Source organism: Megascapheus bottae, chromosome 14 (assembly GCF_031878675.1).
Source record: "Megascapheus bottae isolate mThoBot1 chromosome 14, mThoBot2.hap1, whole genome shotgun sequence".
NCBI lineage: Eukaryota > Metazoa > Chordata > Mammalia > Rodentia > Geomyidae > Megascapheus > Megascapheus bottae.
The window spans coordinates 50,502,038-50,524,071 of NC_143522.1; the positions used below are offsets into that span (position 1 = coordinate 50,502,038).

Consider the following 22,034-nt stretch of genomic DNA (forward strand, 5'->3'; position numbering starts at 1 on the left):
CTTTACTTCTTTGATTTGTTTTATTCCTAGCTATTTTTAAGGCTATCTATAAAGTTATTATACACAGAATCATTATTCTAATTACTCTCTCCATCTATTCATTATTAGTAAACAGAAAAGCTACTGGTTTTTGTATATTGCTTTTATATGCTGCTACTATGCCCTGGCTTGTTTTTGAGCTGGAGTCTCACTAATGTTTACTTGGCTTGACTTCAAACATCAGTTCTGTCTCTACGTCCTGATGTTTATTTTGTTGGGATTTTTTAAACACTCATATGTAACTGATTGTTCCAAAATGGAAATAAGGCAAATCTCAGAATGTTCAATTATGTAACAGAATATGAATATGTCTTGAAATATACACACATTCACATGCACACATATGCACACACACCATGCACGCACACACACACACACACACACACACACACACACACACACACACAAAACATACACCATGATATGAAACATTTGTATGTCATTAGGTTGGCTATAATTTAAAAGTGTACCTAAAGGTTTTCCTAACATCAGGATTATTATACTAAGGTAAAATAAGTCACCAATACTCTGCCTATAGTAATGCACCTGTCTTAAAGATATCCCAAACTAACTTTAAAAAATATTTACAGTTGGGCACCCATGGCTTATGCCTAAAATCCTAGCTACCCAGAAAGCTGAGATCTAAGAACTGAATTTCAAAGTTAGCCTGGAGGAAAGTCTGTGGAACTCCTATCTCCAACTAACCAAAGCCATTCAGCAAAATAAGGACAATGGGGGCTGGGAGTTTAGCCTAGTAGTAGAGTGCTTGCCTAGCATGCATGAAGACCAGGGTTTGATTCCGCAGTACCACATACGTAGGAAAAAAAAAAGCCGGAAGTGGTGCTGAGACTGAAGTGGTAGAGCTCTAGCCTTGAGAAAGTCCCAGGACAGTGATCAGGCCCTGACCTCAAGCCCAGGACTGGCAAAAAAAAATAAAAATAAAAATACGGACAATGCTCAGGTAAGTGCTGAGTTCAAGCCCAAGAACCAGCAATGTGTGTGTGTGTGTGTGTGTGTGTGTGTGTGTGTGTGTGTGTGTGTGCATGTGTGTCTGCATAAATACATACATATAACACAGGTATATATATGCATACACACACATATATATATTTATTATCGAGGTAATTGCTTGTGTACTGTTGATCTTGTCAACCTATTTTTAAAATCTTTATTGTAACAGTGATGAATGAGGGAGTTTCACAGTTACATAAGTAAGGTAATAAGTACATTTTTTTATTTTTTTTGCCAGTCTTGGTGCTTGAACTCAGGGCCTGAGCACTGTCCTTGTGTTTTCTCTACCCAGAGCTCTACCACTTGAGTCACAGCACCATTTCCAGCTTTTTCTATATATGTGGTACTGAAGAATGAAACCTGGGTCTTCGTGCATCCTGGGCAATCGCTTTACCACTAGGCCAAACTCCCCGCCCATACATTTCTTTTTTTCCACATATATTTTTTATTGTAATTAATAGAGGGGTTATATTATATTCATCAGCTAGAAAGTGCATTGCTTCACATACACTGATACCCTTTCACATGTCTTGGTCCCAATTTCCCTCCCCTCACTCCCACCCCTCATCTTGTTTTCCCCCCTTTCCCTATCCAATTTCAAATAACCAAAGACAAATATATCCAACATATCAGATAACAATATGAGATAACCAAGGGACAACAAAAGAGATGATAGATAACATAGTACATTAAGGACAGCAATCACTCATTATATGGCTTTTGGAGTTCCTTTCATTTAGCTTCATACTATATGGCCTTATGTATCTAGGTTTTGCTCTATTGAAACTTTCTGCTAGGAGAGTCCAAGATTTCCACTGATTATGACAAATGAGGGAAACCACTGAGCCTATGTTCCTTTGAGTCTGGCTTACTTCAGTTAATACGATTTTTTCTAAGTCTTTCCATTTCCTTACAAATGAGGTGATGTCGTTTTTCTGACAGCAGCATAGAATTCCATTGTGTATAAATACCACATCTTGTTGATCCACTCATCAACTGAGGGACATCTGGGTTGGTTCCATATCTTTGCTATGGTAAATAGTGCTGCAATGAACATCGTTGTTATGCTAGTGGATTTAGTATGTCCTTGTTTCTGGAAGACTGGGTAAATGCCAAGTAGTGGAATTGGGTCATAGGGGAGCTCTATGTTTAGTCTTTTTTTCATATATTTATTATTGTAATTAATAGAAGGGTTACATGATATTTGCCAGATAGATGGTGCATTAATTCCCATACATTGATACCCTTTCACATGTCTTGGTCCCCATTTCCCTCCCCCCACCCTCACCATTCATCTTGCTTTCCCCCCTTCCCTATCCAATTTCAAATAACCAAATACAAATATATCCGATATATCAGGTAAAGAGTGAGATACTGTAACAATATGAGATAACCAAGGGACAGCAAAAGAGATGAGAGATAACATAGTACCTTAAGAACAACAATCATTCGTTATATGGCTTTTGTTTCAATATCCTGGAGGTCCTTTCAATTAGCTTCATACTATATGGCCTTATGTATCAAGGTTTTGCTCTATTGCAGATCTCTGGTAGTAGAGCCCAAGGTTTCTACTGATAATGATGAATGAGGGAAACCATTGAGCCTAAGTTCCTTTGAGTCTGGCTTCCTTCACTTAATATGATTTTTTCTAAGTCTTTCCATTTCCTAACAAATGGGGCGATGTCATTCTTTCTGACAGCAGCATAGAATTCCATTGTGTACAAATAGCACATCTTGTTGATCCACTCATCAACTGAGGGACATCTAGGTTGATTCCATATCTTTGCTATGGTAAATAGTGCTGCAATGAAGATTGTTGTGCTGGTGGATTTAGCATGTCCTTGTTTCTGGATGATTGGGTAAATGCCAAGTAGTGGAATTGCTGGGTCATAGGGGAGCTCTATGTTTAGTCTTTTGAGGAACTGCCATACTGCTTTGCTTAGTGATTGAACGAATTTGCACTCCCACCAACAGTGTAGTACTGACCCTCCTGGCCCTATCTCCTCCAGTATCTGTTGTTACTAGATTTCTTGATCATGGCCATTCTAACTGGAGTGAGGTGGAATCTTAGCGTTGTTTTGATTTGCATTTCTTTTATGACCAGAGATGTTGAGCATTTCTTCATGTGTCTATAGGCCATTCTTATTTCTTCTTCAGAGAAGAGTCTCTTTAAGTCTTTGGTCCATCTTTTAATGGAATGGTTGTTTCTTTGGAGATTAGTTTGGGAGTGATTCAATTGTTGATCATTTTAGATATGAGGCCTTTGTCTGTTGTATGGTTAGTAAAGATCTTCTCCCATTCTGTAGACTTTCTAGTTAGTTTTCTAGCTATGTCCTTTGCCATACAGAAGCTCTGCAGTTTAATGCAGTCTCACTTATCCAGACTTCCAAACATTTCTTTTTAAACACTGTTATTCCCTCCATCATTTTTTTCCCACTTTCCCCTTCATAAACCCCTTCCTCTAAGTGGTATAGTTTATTTCCAACATAGTTTCAAATGAGTATCATTGTTGTATTAGTTCATCCTCTGTCTTACTGTTTCTGTGGTTCTCTTCCACTTCCACCAATAAACTTATATACAAGACAACAGGTACCAGAAAGCAAAAACAGAAAAAATAAAGAAAAAAGAAAGGAAGAAAGGAAGGAAAGTAGGTAGGAAAAGCAGAAGGGAGAGAGGAAGGGAGAAAGGAGAGGGAGAGAGAGAGACAGAGAGAGAGAGAAACTCAGAGACAGAGACAGAGAGAGGGAGGTGGAGAGGGGGAGAGGGAGAGGGAGAGGAAGAGAGAGAGAACTCCATACAGGACATAACAAGAACCTCTTGTTTCCAATTCTTGGAGTCCATGTTAATACTCTTCATTATATATGGGCCTATGCACTTAACAATTGTGCTATTGAGGTCCCCTATTAAGAATATTATAGATATATTTTAGTCACTACAAATGAAGCCTACTTTTCTTTGGGTCTGGTTTACTTCACTGAAATATAATTTTTTCCAGGTCTATTTCCTTACAAATGAGGAATTGCCATTCTTCCTGATGGAGGCAAAAATATGGAATGCTTCATTGCACAGGGACCTAGCTAATCTCTGTATCATTCCAGTTTTAGTATATGTGCTACCGAAGCAAACGCCTTGTCAATCTTTATCACTTAAAAACCTGAATCTTAGCTAAGTAAAAGTTTACCTAAGTATCAAAAAATTACAAAATAAGACGAAAATAACTACTAAACTATTTCCTTTTTCATCTTCAATGTAAAAAATTCCATAAAGGGCCAGGAATTTGGCCTAGTGTTAGAGTGCTTGCCTAGAATGCACAAAGATCTGAGTTCGATTCCTTGGTACCACATACATAGAAAACAGCCTGAAGTGGTGCTGTGGCTCAAGTGGTAGAGCTCTAGCCTTGAGAAAATGCAAGGACAGTGCTCAGGCACTGAGTCCAAGCCCAGGACTGGCAAAAAAAATGCCATAAAAACATGAAACAAAAATTTAAGCAGATTTATAATGTGGAAGAGGAATATATTAGCTGACAGTTTCATATTATGTATATCATGGTGGAAGGTGTTGGAAAAGTGTTTACTCAGCTTTGTCTGGCAATATCTTCACTGTCCTGGCATATAAAATAGTTAATATTTGTATATCCTTCACCTTCCAACAAGAATTAGTGGTTTCTCAAAAGCCATATAACGAATGATTGTTGTCCTTAATGTGCTATGTTATCTCTCATCTCCTTTGCTGTCCTTTGGGTATCTCATATTGTTACAGTATCTCACTTTGTTATTTGATATTTTTAATTTATTTGTATTTGGCTATCTGAAACTTGATAGGAAAGGGGGGAAAACCAATACGGGGAGTGGGTGGTGGGTGGGGGGAGGGTAATGGGTACCAAGACATGTGAAAGGATATCATTGTATGTGAATCAATGCACCTTCTATCTGGCAAATAGCATGTAACCCTTTTATTAATTACAATAAAAATATATATAAAAAAGAATTAGTGGTTTCTATGTGTATTTATTTTTAACTGAAATGCATAGCAAAATAGATTGGGGAAAATAAACTATCTTGAGGCCACAGAACAAGTCTCTGTACTTAAACCAAGTTTCCTTAGTAAATATTTGTAAATAATGTGCCTGTCTAAAATGTATGAGACCCTATCCACAAAATAGCTAAAATAAAAAAGGAAGATGGGGGCCTGGAGTTTGGCCTAGTGGTTAAAGTGCTTGCCTAGCATGCACGAAGACCCGGGTTCGATTCCATGGTACCACATACATAGAAAAAAAAGCCGGAAGTGGTGCTGAGGCTCAAGTGGTAGAGCTCTAGCCTTGAGAAAGTCCAAGGACAGTGCTCAAGCCCTGAGCTCAAGCCCAGGACTGGCAAAAAAAAGGAAGATGGTATAACTTAAGTGGTATAGCACCTATCTAGAAAACGCAAAGCTCTGAGTTCAAAGCCCAGTACTGACATATAAAAATGATCAGCCTATAAATAAGGTTTTCATTAAATTTTTGTTAAGATATGACTAGTTTAAAAAATATTTAAATATAACAAGTTTTATATTATAACATGATATCAGTGTTAAGGCAAGATTACCATAAAATTTACAGTATGTATCTTTATAAGAGAGCATTTTAAAATAGCACTTTCAATTCAAACTGAAACAGTTGCTTAAATTAAATAGCATGGGTTTTCATTGTTTACAAAGTTATAAAAAATAGACAAGTTGGAGTTCATGAATTTTTTTAAATTTTGTGCATTATCAAAGAACAATAACAACAGTTAAAAAGAGCAACTGACAGAATGGGAGAAAGTATTTGTAAATCATGTGTCTGGTAAAAAAAAATTAGTATCTAGAGTATATAGAGAACTCTTAAAATTCAACAAGCCAAAAAAGTAACCTAATTAAAAGTTGATTAAGGGTTTTGAATAAACATTTCTCAAAAAGATATACAAATGACCAGTAAGATCATGAAAGGTATTCAATATCACTGGTTATTAGAGAAATACTCATGAAAACTGGGAGATACAACGTAAGATCTAAAGTAAGAAAAAAAAGTGTGAGAAAGATGGCAAATAATGAGAACTTTGTATTTTATTAGTAAAAGAGTGATCTAGTATAGCCCTATGGAAAAACCATATGGCAGTTCCTCAAAAAACTAAAAATAGAATTAGTATCCAAAGAAAGGATCTATGCAGAAAGTCCACTTCTGGATAAATGTCCCAAAAATATTAAAAACCAAAGACATAAGGGAAAATGTGTATACTTACAACAACATTATTCATGACAGCTAAAATGTGAAGTAACCCAAGCACCTATCACCTGGTAAGTAGATAATTGAGTATGGTATAATTGAAGAAAAACTAGAGAAGAATTACTGAAGTCAAGTGTTTGATCACTGATTATTTTTTAAAAAGAGATTAAAGAGAAAGTAAGTAAGCAAAAGATAATTGATTCAGCAGATTTGAGTAAACTAAATTGCACACTGGCAATGAGGAAAATGAGGGTCAAGCTCAGTAACATATAGAATCCTCAAATGCCCAGAATGTATGACATTTCTTTTTTTTGTCATTTTATTTTTTCCATATATTTTTATTGTAATTAATAGAAGGGTCACATTATATTCACCAGATAGAAGGTGCATTACTTCACAAACATTGATACCCTTTCTCATGTCTTGCTCTCCATTCCCCCCCCCACATTCACCCCTCATCTTGTTTTCCCCATTTCCCTATCCTATTTCAAATAGCCAAATAAACATATATACAAGATGAAATACTGTAACAATATAAGATAACCAAGGGACAGCAAAAGGGGTGAGAGATAGCATAAAACATTAAGGACAACAATCACTTTTTATATGGCTTTTGTTTCTATATTCTGGAGGTCCTTTCATTTAGCATCATACTATATGGCTTTATGTATCTAGGTTTTGCTCTATTGCAAATCTCTGCTAGGAGAGCCCAAGATTTCTACTGATTATGACAAATGAGGGAAACCATTGAGCCTATGTTCCTTTGAGTCTGGCTTACTTCAGTTAATACGATTTTTTCTAAGTCTTTCCATTTCCTAACAAATGGGGCAATGCATTCTTTCTGACAGCAGCATAGAATTCCATTGTGTACAAATAGCACATCTTGTTGATCCACTCATCAACTGAGGGACATCTAGGTTGGTTCCATATCTTTGCTATGGTAAATAGTGCTGCAATGAACATTGTTGTGCTAGTGTCTTTTTTTTTTTTTGCCAGCCCTGGGCTTGAGCTTAGGGCTTGAGCACTGTCCTTGGACTTTCTCAAGACTAGAGCTCTACCACTTGAGCCTCAGCACCACTTCCAGCTTTTTTTCTATGTATGTGGTACCAAGGAATTGATCCTGAGTCTTCGTCCATGCTAGGCAAGCACTCTACCATTAGGTCAAACTCCCAGGGCCCATCTTTTATTTCTGTTCCTAACTGCTTTGGCTAAAAGTTCTAGTAGTGGGTGTAGATATATTATCTTGGTTCTAATCTTATAGTAAATGTTCTTAGTTTTTTCCACTCAGTATAATGTTGGCCAAGAGTTTGTCATCTATAACCTTCATTATGTAGAAGTATGATATTACCATGCCTAGTTTATTCAAGACTTTTTTATGAAGGGACTTGAACATTATCACAGGCATTTTCTGCATCTGTTGGGATGATACTATGATTTTCATCCTTAATTCTGTTTAACTACTATGTCACATTTATGGATTTTCACATATTGAGGCATCCTTGCATGTCTAGAATAAACCTGTCTTGGTCACCGTTATGTTATTTTTGCAGTACTATTGAATTTGAATTGCAAGTATTTTGTTGAAGGTTTTTGTATGTATTTTCATCAGAGATATTGGTCTATGTTTTGTTGTTGTTTTGTCATATTTTGGTAGCAAAGTAACAAAGAAGTATTGACGTTAGTTCTTCCTACAAGTGGGTAAAATTCAACAAGTGAAGCCCTCCCATCCTGAGTTTTCCTTTGCCAGAAAGTTTTCCTTTGCTGGCTCAATATTGTAATTAGTTATTTGATGGGTTTTTTTTCCAGTTTTAGGGCTTGCACTCAGAGCCTGTGTACTATCTGTGGGCTTTCTCAGAGCTAAAGCTCTACCACCTGAGCCACAGCACTACTTCCTGCTTTTTCTATGTATAAGGTACTGAGGAATTGAACCTGGGTCTTCGTGCAGGCTAGGCAAGCACTCTACCACTAGGCCAAACTCCCAGCCCTTGACTATTTTGATTTTATGTTTTCTTAGTTCAATTTTAATAGGTCATATATACTCATAAAATTTTCCTCTTGCTTTTAGACTTTCTAATTTCCATATAGTTTGGGTTGTTTTTTTTTTTTTTTTAAATTGGAAGAGTGGTAGAGCGGTAGAGTGGTAAAGTTCTTGCCTAATGTGTGAGGTACTGGGTTCAATTCATAATAACCTGTATGTGCACACACACAACACACACACACAAGAGAAAAGAAAAAGAAAAATCTCCTAATACTCATTTGATATCAGTTGTAATGTTACTTTTTTTATCTCTAATCTTACCTGTTTGGTTTTTTTCTTTTTCTTTCTCTATTTCTCTCTTTCCCATTTAACTAAACATTTTTAATTTTGTTTACTTTTTCACAAAAAAACCCTTTTTGATCCATTTTAGAATATATCTAGTCTCTTTCATTTACTTCTGCTGTAATTTTTGGGGGGCTAGCACTCTACCACTTGAACCACTGCCCCACTTGCAACTTTTTTGGTGTATGTAGTACTGAGGAACGGAACCCCAAGGCTTCATGCATGCTAGGCAAGAACTCTACCATTAGGCCACACTCCTGGACCCTCTGATGTGATTTTTTTTATTTGTCTCCTTCTACAGATTTTATTCTTGCTTTATTTCTTATTTTATGCATTGTATTTTATTCTTGTTTTTTGGATTACTTGAGATCTCTTTTTTTTGTAGGCACTCTATAAACTTAACTCATGACTGCTTGTGCTGTATCCCACATTCCTTTTTCACTTGATTAAAGGAATTTGTACATTTTCCCTCTGACTTCTTCAATGACCCACCATTTATTCAAAAATTTATTATTAAATAAAGGTTTTTAAAGCCAGGCACAAGCGGCTCTTGCCCTAGCTACTTAGGAGGATAAGATCTGAGGATAGTAGTGCAATCCTTGCAGAAGTCTATGAGACTCTTATCGCTACTTAACCACCAAAAAACAGGAAGTAAGCTGTGAATCAAGTGGTAGAATACTATCCTTGAGGGAAAAAATGCACAGGGACAGGACCCAGACAATTAGTTCAAGCCCCAGGTCTGATGCAAAAATATAATGATAATAATAAAAGCAAAGTGTGTCATTCAATCTCTTATCTGCTGATAAGAAAAATGTAGATTCTTATTTAAATTGTTCTAATTTGGTAAAACATTATAGATTGATATATATTCTATTTTAGAAAAAGTACTATATGCTGGTGAAAACAATATGTATTCTATAATTGTTAAGCAGGACACTACATAATTGTCTTTAATTCCACTTGAGTTATTATCTCTTTGTTGACCTTCTGTCTAAATGATCTAGCAATGAGAGTAGGTTATTAAAATCTCCTGTCGCTGCTGTCTGGAGCCTATCTCTTTCTTCATATCTAGTACTATTTTTTACGTAAAATTGAGTATCTAAATGTTTAATGTATATGAATGCATAATCTTTCTATCTTCTGTCAGGGGTGGAGAACTTTTTTCTGCTAAGAGCCATTTGGATATATATAGCATAATTTATGGGCCATAAAAAATCATCAGTGTATACAGATGGCCTTGGGCAGCTAATAAGAAGCTCCTGAATCTGTTCTACCATCTATGAAATTAAGGATTTTATATGACTTTCAGATCATCTTCTTAATCTCTTCTTACTGTCTATTTCATTTTATTTCACTTTATTAACACTATCTTACTGTGTAGTCCAGGCTTACTTCAAACACATGATTTTCTTGCCTCAAACCCCTAAGTGAAATTGGTGCTACCACTACTAGATCTGGCTTTTTCCTCAAAATCTTTTTGTAAGACGTATGGATAGCTACTCATGGCTCATTTTGGATTTCATTTGCTTAGAATGTCCTTTACAGTTTTTCACTTTCATTCTATGTATGTTTATGTGTGAGGTTGAATTTACTGGGCAGCATGAAGACAGATGTACCTTATCTAACTACTATCACCATTTCCCAGAAGCTGTTATCCACTCTACTACTTTATGTATACTGACATCTATAACTACTTAAAGATATTTTCAGACTATCATAATGCATAATTAATAACAATCCTGGCTGCAATAGCAAGGTAAAGTCAAGTTACACTCTATTTGTACGCTAAAAATCGAATCCACAGGATATTCTCTCATTCTCTTAAATTTAGGAGGCCCATGACCCATTCAGTGAAAAATTAAAAGTGCCCATTGTTTGAAACCATCACCAAAAGCTCTAACATCATTCTAAACACTGAACATTTTTAGTACAAATATTGTTGCTAGTCTGAGGTCTACACCTTTCTCCTAATAATTTTTTTCAGTTTCTAGCACAATTTAAATCAATCCTTTCAAAGATTAATTTGCAAATGATACAATGACTACTTTTACAAGATAATTCAACAATTGACTCATTAGCATTTTATTGTATCATAGACTTTTGCTCTTTTTCACACCTTCTTTGAACATTTTTACTTGCATAATCCTGGCTTTTAGTCAGCAATTCTTGGGGAAGAGCCTGTTCAGCTACCCACTCCTGCTCCTTACCACACTGTTCCAACACAATGATTTTTATTCAGGCTATTAACAGCACCTATCTTAGAAATTGTTCAGCTTTTTCTGTGTTATGGCAAATGATTTGTGCAGGTAATGAGAAAATTCTTACTTTCTATTTTTAAAAAAGAGCCTAATGTTCTGGTACTTTTTCTGTTCAACATCCTGACTTCAATAAGGAAGTCATTATGACTTCAGCTCCTAACTAGCATTAAAAGTACATGTTTTATCAAAATTTTACCCATCTACTATTTCCCCCAGTTTGGTATGTCCCAACATTGAATCCTTAAGAGTTGTATGTACATGTGTGCACATGTGTGTATGTGGGGAGGTACAGGGAGTTATGCAGGTGGGAAGTAGCCATTTCTCTGATGTTACCTGTTACTACTTGTTGGAACTTTTTTCAATCTAAAACTATCAGTTCTGGTAAAACCACCGGAACTGGAATGAGAAGGACAGGAAGGGGGAACCAAGAAAGAAACAGAAACAGAATCTTAAACCTCATCAGCATACCTTCTGATCACTTGTAACAGTTCAGCAAACATGCCAATACCTCTACTAGGGTCAACCTCCCTGAGTACTTTTTTAGGGCTGGACAGATTCAGCCTCTGCTTTCACCTTCATTGCTGGAGGCCAAGGTTCCTTTCAGTGGGAATTTCAACACAGCAAAGTTATACAGCTAATGCAGCCCAACCCAGATAACAGTGAGAACTCAACAGTTTATCTAAGTCTCTGAACATAAACTTGGCAGGAGGTTAAGTTACCAAGCAACAGAACATCTGACATGAAGCCTTTCAGGAACCTTTTCCATAGATTACTAAAAGTTCCCAGAATAAATTCATGTCTGGTCCAGTGAAGAAAAAAAGAAGAAAATAGGAAGTGGCCAAGTATGGGGCAGGGAGAAAGCCAAGAAGATGAAAGTAATCTGCATGCTCTTCTAATTTGCAGGAACAGGAAAAATGAGGAAGGCACAAAAATGCAGGCACTTAGGTGAAGGGTACAGGCATCTAGAAAAAAATAAATAAATAAAGGATGGTACAAAATGATCCCAGAATGACATTTGCCTCAGCTCTAAGATTTCTAAGGTTTTCATTTGTATTATAAAATTATGAGTCATTCTATAAATTTGTTGTGGTCCACTCAACTCGATTACTTTTAGGAGTCACAAACTGTAAAAATGAAAGGCTGTTTTTACAATTTCATGAAAAGAGATTTTTCAAAAAGAAATTCTCAACTTGTAATATACTGGGCAAGATACCTTCTCGCTGCCCTCCAGATTCACTCTCTACTCTTTCTGTCTTTTGTTCCATATCCCTATGGCAGAAAATAGGAAGGCAAATTGTTTGTTAAAAATTGTAAATAGAGAAGTGGCACTGTGGCTCAAGTAGTAGAGTGCTAACCTTGAGCTGAATAAACTCAGGGACAACACCCAGGCCCAGAGTTCAAGTGCCATTAAGTACCCAAAAACAACAACAGCAACAAAAAAAAAACCCAAAGTAAATATACTAAAATTCTGTCTGTTTTTATTTATATCATGGCTAAAATTCTAAAGCCAGGAATTGCTGCAATTTTAATTGTGTGGGTGTGGATTCACATTCTCTCTTCATATCTCTCTATATCCCTTTCAAATTTGTTTTCCACCCTTCTTTCCCACTTCCATCTCCTTCTCTCCTCTGTCCTCTTCCCACTTCCCTCTTTCTCCCACTCTCCTTTCTCCCTTTCCCCTCCCTTTTTTTCTCCCTCTCTTTCCCCCCTCTTCTTCTTTCTCTATCTTCTCCCTTCCTTTCTTTCTCATTCTCTCTTTCTTTCTCCCTCTCATTCCCATCCTCAGAGAATAATGTATTCCTTATTTAAAAAGTAGTTTAGAGCCACCACTTAGAACATATTTTAAACAAAAAGGTACCAGTACCTAAACACAAAATTTAATGAATACAAGAATACTGTACTGCCCAGAGGTTTACCCAAATGCCTTTCAAACGTTCCTGCAAATGGGTTAAGAAATCCTGTGTGAATTTATCTTTAGTATGATAGTTATATGAAAATTATAGGGTTTGTGTGCAGAGAATTTTTTTACAAAGTGGTTTGTAAAAACAAATGTATTCTAGCTTTCGCAGTACATATGTGTGATAACTTTAATATCCATGACAGTTAACTGCAAATATTTCATCACTCTAAAAATGCTATTTTTGTGTCAGTTTCCTGCAGGTGTTTTCATGTCTTTGCAAAGTGACACAATTTGATGCCTTCTTGATAAAGTGGTAGACATTTTGTAGCTTTCTAGAAACTTTGTATTCATACGGTATCAATGGAAAATAAAGAAAATGAAAGTTAAAAAAAAATAGAGAGCTCAAGGACAGATGGGCGGAAGATGGTGGCGGTTCAGTATGAGTTGTTCTGAGCTCCCACCAAGATTCAAGATCTGGCAGCGAAGGGGAGAGTTCTTTACCAAAAATTGATCCTAAGTAAGATTTAGCGCCACAGAGTTCTGAGTCAGAGAGGGAAAAAGTCAGAATAGCAGCACAAGAAGACAGCGTGGAGCCCCGCCAGCCAAGGAGCAGACAACGCATCATGGCAGCGCAGACCTGCCGGCTGCAGACAGAGCTACACAGAGCCTGCGCGAGCCCAGAGCCGACACCCGGCCCTGCACGGACCTACCAGCTTCATGGAACCTGAGAATCCAGCAATTTATGAGTACCTCCGAGGAGAAGTTTCCTCTTCTGCTCGCAGAAGGGTATCTTGACTGCTGGCAAAGACATCTTGACTGCTGGCAAAGACCCAGCCGAAGCAATTAGAACCTGAGAGGTGATGCTGGCAACACCATCATTCTAACTGGCAAAGGATTTCGCAGAGATTCCTTAGCCAGAAATCGGGCCCCAGCGCTGCTGAAGTCCATCCCCTGCGCCCACCACAGCCCTGGTAAACAAAGCCGCCTGTGAATCTTTCAGCTTTGTTTTACCAATCAAGCAATCTGATTGGAAAAACCACAAAGCCAAATCACAATAGAAAAAGACTTCCTGAAGTGTTTGGATCCCAAATTTAGTGGAGACACAAGTTATCTATCCTGCCCAGCACACGCCTCCCCAAAAAAACAAAACTGAAGAATACCCCCTTTTTCTTGTTCTTCTACCCCTTTTCATATGCATTTTTAGGTGTTCTTATTTTCTCTTTCCATTTTACCTACACCTTTTTTTCTAATGTTATGATTCATTCCTTTTTTTTCTTTTTTTCTCTTTTTTTTTTTCCTCCTCTCTTTTCAACATTCCTTCTGTCACTGTGGACGTTCCTAAAAACACAGTGACAGCTCTGGGTACGGTCTGAATAAAAATGACATCTATATTAAAACAGCCACCTGCTTTTTAATCTCCTGGTTCCCAACCCTAGTATCTCTTCAGTAAGAACTCAATAGTAAGGAATCTCCCCCCATCTTTTTGTTTTTGCTGTGTTCTGTTCTATTTTGTTGTTGTTTTGTTTCTTTTTTCTTTTTAAAATTTGTGTTATAGAAATCTCCTATATCTACCTCCCTCTTTTCTCTATATATTCTTCTTATTACTCTTCTTATTTTCATAAGTTTTATCTAAGTTCTTCTAAACTTCCTACTCAAATATTCTACATGTCTATCACATTAGGTCAGTTATCCTTACACGATACCTTTTCTTCATTACTATAATAATCTTACACTCCTGCATTGTTCTTTTACCTACCTTGTTGTCTTTCTCTTTCATATTATTTTTCTATCTCTGGTCCTCTGTTCATCCTTCAACTCTTATAATGCATGGATCTACATTTGATGGTTGTTAACCTATGTTGTGTATCTAGGTGTTCAATTATACTCTAGGTCCAGAGGGACTTAAATACAATAGAGATTGGATTGAGGGGCTTATTGTTTTGATCATAAATCGGTAATCTGTGGTTGTATTAGATTTGTATGTAAGTGCACAAAAAGAAAGAGAGAGTAATATTACCAATCTAAAAGAGCAACATCTATTGTCAGCCCACTAAAAAGTTCTAGGTTGGATATGCCTGAAAAATTATAATCTTGTTTAGTATTAATCTTGCTCCAATTTTCAAATGGGCAGAACAAGAAACTCAAGAAAAATGTCAAATCAAGGAATAGCATCTCCCACCCAAAATAAACAGGCAATGGAGCAGTCAGTGGCAAATCTAGAGGAGAGTCTTCCAAGTGCTATACAACTGCAATTGATAAACATCATTAATTAAAAGTCTGAAAACATAAAGAAAGAGATAAGGGAGGAATCCCTAGCTAAACAAGAGGAAACCATAAACAAGGTGATATGTGAAAAAGTGTAAGCCATAAAGAAGGCCATAATAAAGGTTTTTCAAAGAAAAATAGACAAATTCAAAAAATCCACAAACAAGGGGAGGGTAATAGGGACCAAGACATGTGAAAGGGAATCAATATATGTGAATTAATGCACCTTCTATTTGGCAAATATCATGTAACCCTTTTATTAATTACAATAAAAAATATTAAAAAAAAACAAAGAATCCACAAAAAAGGTGATCAAATTCCAACAAATGTCCAAAGAGAATAAAGCTGCTGAGCTAACCACTCAAATGGAAATCAAGGAGTTAAAGAAATCCATACATGATCTAAAACAAGAGATTCAAGGCATCAAAAATGAGCAATTAGAAGCAAGGGAGATGAAGAATAAAGTAGAAAGCTTTGATAGCAGGTTAGACAATGCAGAAGAGAGAATTTCTGGGGTTGAAGATAATTTAGTTGTTATAGAAAAAGAAAAGAAAATGAGTCAAACCAAATCTAGGAAATATGAGAGAGCGCTTCAGGAGGTCCAAGATACAATTAGGAAGCCTAATATAAGGCTAATTGGTATTGAGGAGGGTCTGGAGAAAGAGGTCAATGGTATTGGAAATATACTTCAGGGAATCATCTCAGAGAACTTCCCAAATATCCAGAAGGGCAGGCCCATCCAGATACAAGAAGCTTTTAGAACCCCAAACAGACCTGACCAGAAAAGGACATCCCACTGCCACGTTATAATCTGAACTGGATCAACAGAGACCAAAGAAAGGATCCTAAAAGCAGCCAGGGTGAGGAGAACTATCACCTATAAAGGCGAACAAATCAGAATAACCCCAGATTTCTCAGCAGAGACCATGCAAGCAAGAAGAGATTGGAAGGATATATGTCATGCCCTGAAGTCAAATAACTATCAACCAAGAATAATGTACCCAGCTAAGCTCTCATTCATAACTGAGGGGAACAATAAAAACATTCCATTCCAAGGAAAAGCTTCAACATGTAGCAACAAAACCAACACTACAGAAAATTCTCAAAGATGTTCTACACATAGAAAACCAACACAAATGTAATACAGAGAAAGACATGGCACCTAAAACTCATAACATCTAAGTACCACAAAAACTATCAAGACACAGGCCTTAATGAATGCTTGTAAAAATGGCAGGAACTAATAAATATTTCTCAACCCTGACTCTCAATATCAATGGACTTAACTCTCCAATTAAATGACATAGACTATCTAGTTGGATCAAAAAGCAAGATCCATCGTTCTGCTGTCTTCAAGAGACACACCTTACCCCCAAAACAAACATTTTTTGAAAGTGAGAGGTTGGAATAAACTTTATCAAGCTAACAGACCCATAAACAGGCTGGAGTTGCCATCCTCATATCAGATAAAATAGATAGCAAACTAAAATTGGTGAGAAAAGACAAAGAAGGTTACTACATACTACTAAAGGGATCTTTCCTCCAGAAGGACATAACCATCCTAAATATCTACACACCTAATCCTGGAGCTCCGAACTTCATCAAGCAGACTTTAGTTTCACTGAAACCATACATAGATCGAAACACAGTGATTGTTGGTGACTTTAACAAACCACTCTCACCTATGGACAGATTAACGAGGCAAAAAATCAACAAAGAAACCTTAGATTTAACAACTGAATAGACCAACTGGATCTAACACACATTTGCAGATTATTCCACCCAGCAACAACACATGGAACATTTACCAAAATTGACCACATTTAAGGCATAAAACAAACCTGGGCAGATTCAGAAACACTGAAATTACTCCCTGCACTCTCTCAGACCACTAGGGAATCAAATTGGAACTGAACACACATCTCCACCAACGAAAACCCTGTAACTCATGGAGATTGAAGAACACATTGTTGAATCACCAATGGGTCATCGAAGAGATCAGAACAGAAATTCAACAGCTTATGAAATTTAACAAAAAGGAGCACACAAAATACCAGCTCCCTTGGGACACGGAAAAGGCTGTACTCAGAGGAAAATTTATAGCTCTCAGTGCCTACAATAACAGATTGGAAAAATCACAAACCAACAATTTAATGTGTCACCTTAACCTCCTGGAAAAAGAGCAACAAACCAACCCTAATCCCAGTAGAAGGAAGCAAATTATTAAAATCAAATCAGAATTAAATGAATTGGAATCCAAAAAAACTATAGAAAGAATCAACAAAACAAGGAGTTGGTTCTTTGAAAAAATTAACAAAATTGACAGACCCTTAGCAAACCTTACCAAAAAAAGAAGGGCGCATACCGAAATAAACAAAATCACAGACGAAAATGGTAATATCACGACAGGAATTACCAAGATCCAGAGTATCATGAGGGAATACTTCTCAAACCTTATGCCAACAAATTTGAGAATCGCAGACGAAAATGGTAATATCACAACAGGAATTACCAAGATCCAGAGTATCATGAGGGAATACTTCTCAAACGTTTATGCCAACAAATTTGAGAATCTAGAAGAAATGGATGAATCCCTAGCCAATATTAACATACACACATTGAACCAAGAAGAACTAACCCAACTAAACAGGCCTATTTCAAGCACTGAAATAGAAATGGCATTAAGAGACCCTCCACCTAAGAAAAGCCCAGGGCCAGATGGATTCAGAGCTGAATTCTATAAAGTCTTCAAAGCAGTGCTCACACCAATACTCCTCAAGCTCTTCAATGAAATTGAAAATGAAGGTTCTTTACCAAACTCATTCTATGAAGCCAGTAAAACCCTCATCCCCAATCCAGACAGGAATTAATCAAAGAAAGAAAACTATAGACCTATTTCTTTGATGAACATCGATGCAAAACTTTCAACCAAATAAACTGCCTACAACAACTCATCAAAAAAATTATACACTATGATCAAACAGGATTCATCACAGGGAGGCAAAGCTGGTTCAACATACACAAATCAATTAATATAATTCAACACATCAACAGGAGCAGGGACAAAAATCACAGGATTCTCTCAATAGATGCAGAAAAGGCATTTGACAAGACCCAACACCCCTTTATGTTAAAAGCTCTGAAGAAACTAGGAATCCATGGAACATTCCTCAATATAATAAAGGCTGTGTATGACAAACCCACAGCTAGTATTATACTTAACGGCTAAATCTAAAGCCATTCCCTCTAAAATCAGGAATGAGACAAGGATGCCCACTTTCTCCACTCCTCTTTAACATACTATTAGAATTCCTAGCCAGAGCAATAAGGCAAGAAGCAAGCATAAAGAGGATCCAAATAGGGAAAGAGGTAGTAAAACTTTCCCTCTTTGCAGATGACATGATTCTGTATTTAAAAATCCTATAGACTCCACTCCCAAGCTCCTTGAGCTGATTCAAAACTTTGGAAGGGTAGCCGGGTATAAAATTAACACTCAAAAAATGAACTGCCTTCCTCTATGCCAAAAGTGAGAGGAATGAGGCAACAATCAGGAAAGCAACTACTTTTGCAATAGCCTCAAAAAAACCAAAGTACCTAGGAATTATCTTAACTAAGAATGTAAAGGACCTTTTTGATGAAAACTTTAAAACCCTGAAAAAGCAAATCAAAGCAGAACTGAAGAAATGGAAAAACCTCCCATGCTCCTTGACAGGAACAATCAACATCGTCAAAATGACAATCTTGTCAAGGGCTTTCTACAAATTCAACGCAGTTCCCATCAATATCCCAATGTCATTCTTTAAAGAAATAGAAGAGGCAATCCAAAATTTCATATGGAATAATAAAAGACCCCGTATAGTAAAAACACTTCTTAGCAGAAAGAACAGCACAGGAGGAATTTCAATACCAAACTTTATACTCTATTACAGAGCTATAATAATCAAAACAGCTTGGTACTGGCACAAGAACAGGCCTGAAGACCAATGGAATAGAAATGAGGACCCAGATATCAAACTACAGACCTAGGGCCACCTAATCTTTGATAAGGGAGCCAAAAAAATAGAATGGAAGAAAGGCAGCCTCTTCAACAAGTGGTACTGGCAGAACTGGTTAAGCACCTGTAGAAAACTAAAGTTGGATTCTTCTTTGTCACCGTGCATTACAATTAACTCCAAATGGATCAAAGACCTGGAGCTAAAAGCTGACACACTGAAAACTTAACAAGAAGGAATAGGAGATACACTAGGCCTCCTTGGCACAGGTCAAAACTTTCTTAATAAGGGCCAAAAATCACAAGAAATCATAGAAAGGCTGGATAAATGGGACTACATTAAATTGTAGAGCTTTTGTATGGCAAAGGACATAACTAGTAAATTAATTAGGAAGCATACAGAATGGGAGAAGATCTTCACCAACCATACAATGGACAAAGGCCTCATATCTAAAATATATCAACAGCTCAAAAAATTGAATCACTCCAAAACTAATCTCCAAAGAAACAACCATCCCATTAAAGGATGGGCCAAAGACTTAAAGAGAGTCTTCTCTGAACAAGAAATAAAAATGGCCTATAGACACATGAAGAAATACTCAACAGCTCTGGTCATAAAAGAACTGCAAATCAAAACAAGTCTATGATTCCACCACAGTCCAGTTTTAATGGCCAGTGTCAAGAAAACTAATAACAGAAGCTGGCCAGGAGGGATCACTACTACACTGTTGGTGGGAGTGCAAATTTGTTCAATCACTAAGCAAAGCACTATGGCATTTCCTCAAAAGACTAAACATAGAGCTCCCCTATGGCCCAGCAATTCCACTACTAGGCATTTACCCAATTGTCCAGAAACAAGGACATACTAAATCCACTAGCATAACAACGATGTTCATTGCAGCATTATTTACCGTAGCAAAGATATGGAACCAATGCAGATGTCCCTCAGTTGATGAGTGGATCAACAAGATGTGGTATTTGTATACAACGGAATTCTATGCGGCAGTCAAAAAGAATGACATCGCCACATTTGTTAGGAAATGGAAAGAGTTAGAAAAAATCATATGAAGTGAAGTAAGCCAGACTCAAAGGAACATAGGCTCAATGGTTTCCCTCATTTGCATTAATCAGTGGAAACCTTGGTCTCTCCTAGCAGAGGTTTGCAATAGAAGAAAACCTAGATACATAAGGCCATATAGTATGATGCTAAATGAAAGGACCTCTAGGATATAAAAGCAAAAGCTATATAATGAGTGATTGTTGTCCTTAATGTACTATGTTATCTCTCATCTCTTTTGCTGTCCCTTGGTTATCTCATATTGTTACAGTATCTCACTTTGTTATGTGATATATTGGATATATTTGTATTTGGTCGTTTGAAATTGGATAGGGAAGGGGGGTAGGGAAGGGGTAGGGGTGTGAGGGAGGGAAATGGGGACCAATACAGGAGAAAGGGTATCAATGTATTTTAATTAATGCACTTTGTATCTGCCAAATATAATGTAACCCTTCTATTAATTACAATAAAAAATATATGAAAAAAGTAGTTTAGACACAACTGCTAAGATGAAATAACAAAATATAATTTCTATCAATTATATCATTCTGTGTACAAGGAATTTTAGATTTTTGTTTGAATTCAATGTTAAAACAGTGCAGCAATGCAAACTGCAAAGTGTAATATCTTAATTTGGCAAAAGCAAATTTAGGTCATACATGAAATATTTCACTGAATTTAAATAAATTCAATGTAATTCAGTCCTATTAAAAGTGTTAATTATATTTGTTACAAAACATTATGCAAGGCCAAATCAAAACGATTACTACAAATGATTATCCACATGATTATCATTAAAAATAATTGTGAGCAGAAAATAAAGTGCTCAAAATTATTTCTTCTGGCTTTCAAAACTGTGGACCTATGCCTGAAGCATGGCTCAGTGGTAAGAGTGCTTGCCTAGCATGTTTGAAAACCTTGGTTTGATTCCTCGGTAAACAAAAAAATCCAGAAATAATGCTATGGCTCAAGTCATAGAGTGCTAACCTTGAGAAAGCCCAAGGACAGTGCCCATGCCCTGAGTTCAAGCCCCAGGACTGGCAAAACAAAACAAAACAGTGGATATAGCATTGTCTATATGGAGCAAGTAAACAATCTCCTTTGCTGGGCTTCTGACCAGATGTCATAGCTTTTGTCAGATGTTCTGTCCACAGAGCATAGAACGTTCTCAATATCCTCTTTCTCTTGGTCTCATTTCTAGGGTATAGTATTTACCTTGCATTTGTGTTTAGCCCCGTGAAAGAGTAAATTAGTTGGGACTCAACACCTAAACGGTATTTTTTGTCCTAACAAGCAGAAACCAGTAGCAAAACAGACAACATTGTTTCAAAAAGAGTTTCTAGCAGAAAACAATATCCTGCCTCTGCCCTCTCTAGAATCTTTTTTTTTTTCTTGCCAGTCCCGAGGCTTGATCTTATGGCCTGAGCACTGGTCTTGGGCTTTCTCAAAGCTAGTACTCTATAACCTCAGCCACAGCACCACTTCCGGTTTTTTCTATGCATGTGGTACCGAGGAATCAAACCCAGATCTTCATGCATGCTAGGCAAGCACTGTTACCAATAGGCCAAACTCCCAGTCCCCTCTCTAGAATCTTCTAGTTCCTCAATTTTCTATAACTGTCCTATGACTATGTGGAGATAATTTCAAGAAGGGATCCGATGAGGAATTAACATGCAATCAAAATGTTGTAGGACTCAACCAATTAAAATGTAACCAATCAGAACACAGTCCAGGGTATAAAACCCTTTAAATTTGGACACCTGGGAACAACAGCAACAGTAGTCTTCCACTGAAATATATCTCTTCTAAATAAAGTTCTTCACACTCATATACATTCTCATGAACTTCAAGTTTCTGAGAAAAGAAACCAAGAAAGCTACAGTGGCAGCAGTCCATGCAGAAAAATCCGCAAGACTCTTACCTACAATTAACCACCAAAAAGCCAGAAGTG

The 22,034-nt window shown here is 36.9% G+C and overlaps 1 protein-coding gene and 1 pseudogene across 3 annotated transcripts in view; both read right to left on the reverse strand.

The window, feature by feature from the left end:
• Positions 1-22,034, reverse strand: part of Akap6 (A-kinase anchoring protein 6) — a 461,670-nt gene that overhangs the window by 381,451 nt on the left and 58,185 nt on the right. The gene's annotated exons all lie outside the window — the stretch shown is intronic.
• LOC150055233 (U6 spliceosomal RNA) lies at positions 4,093-4,178 on the reverse strand (annotated as a pseudogene).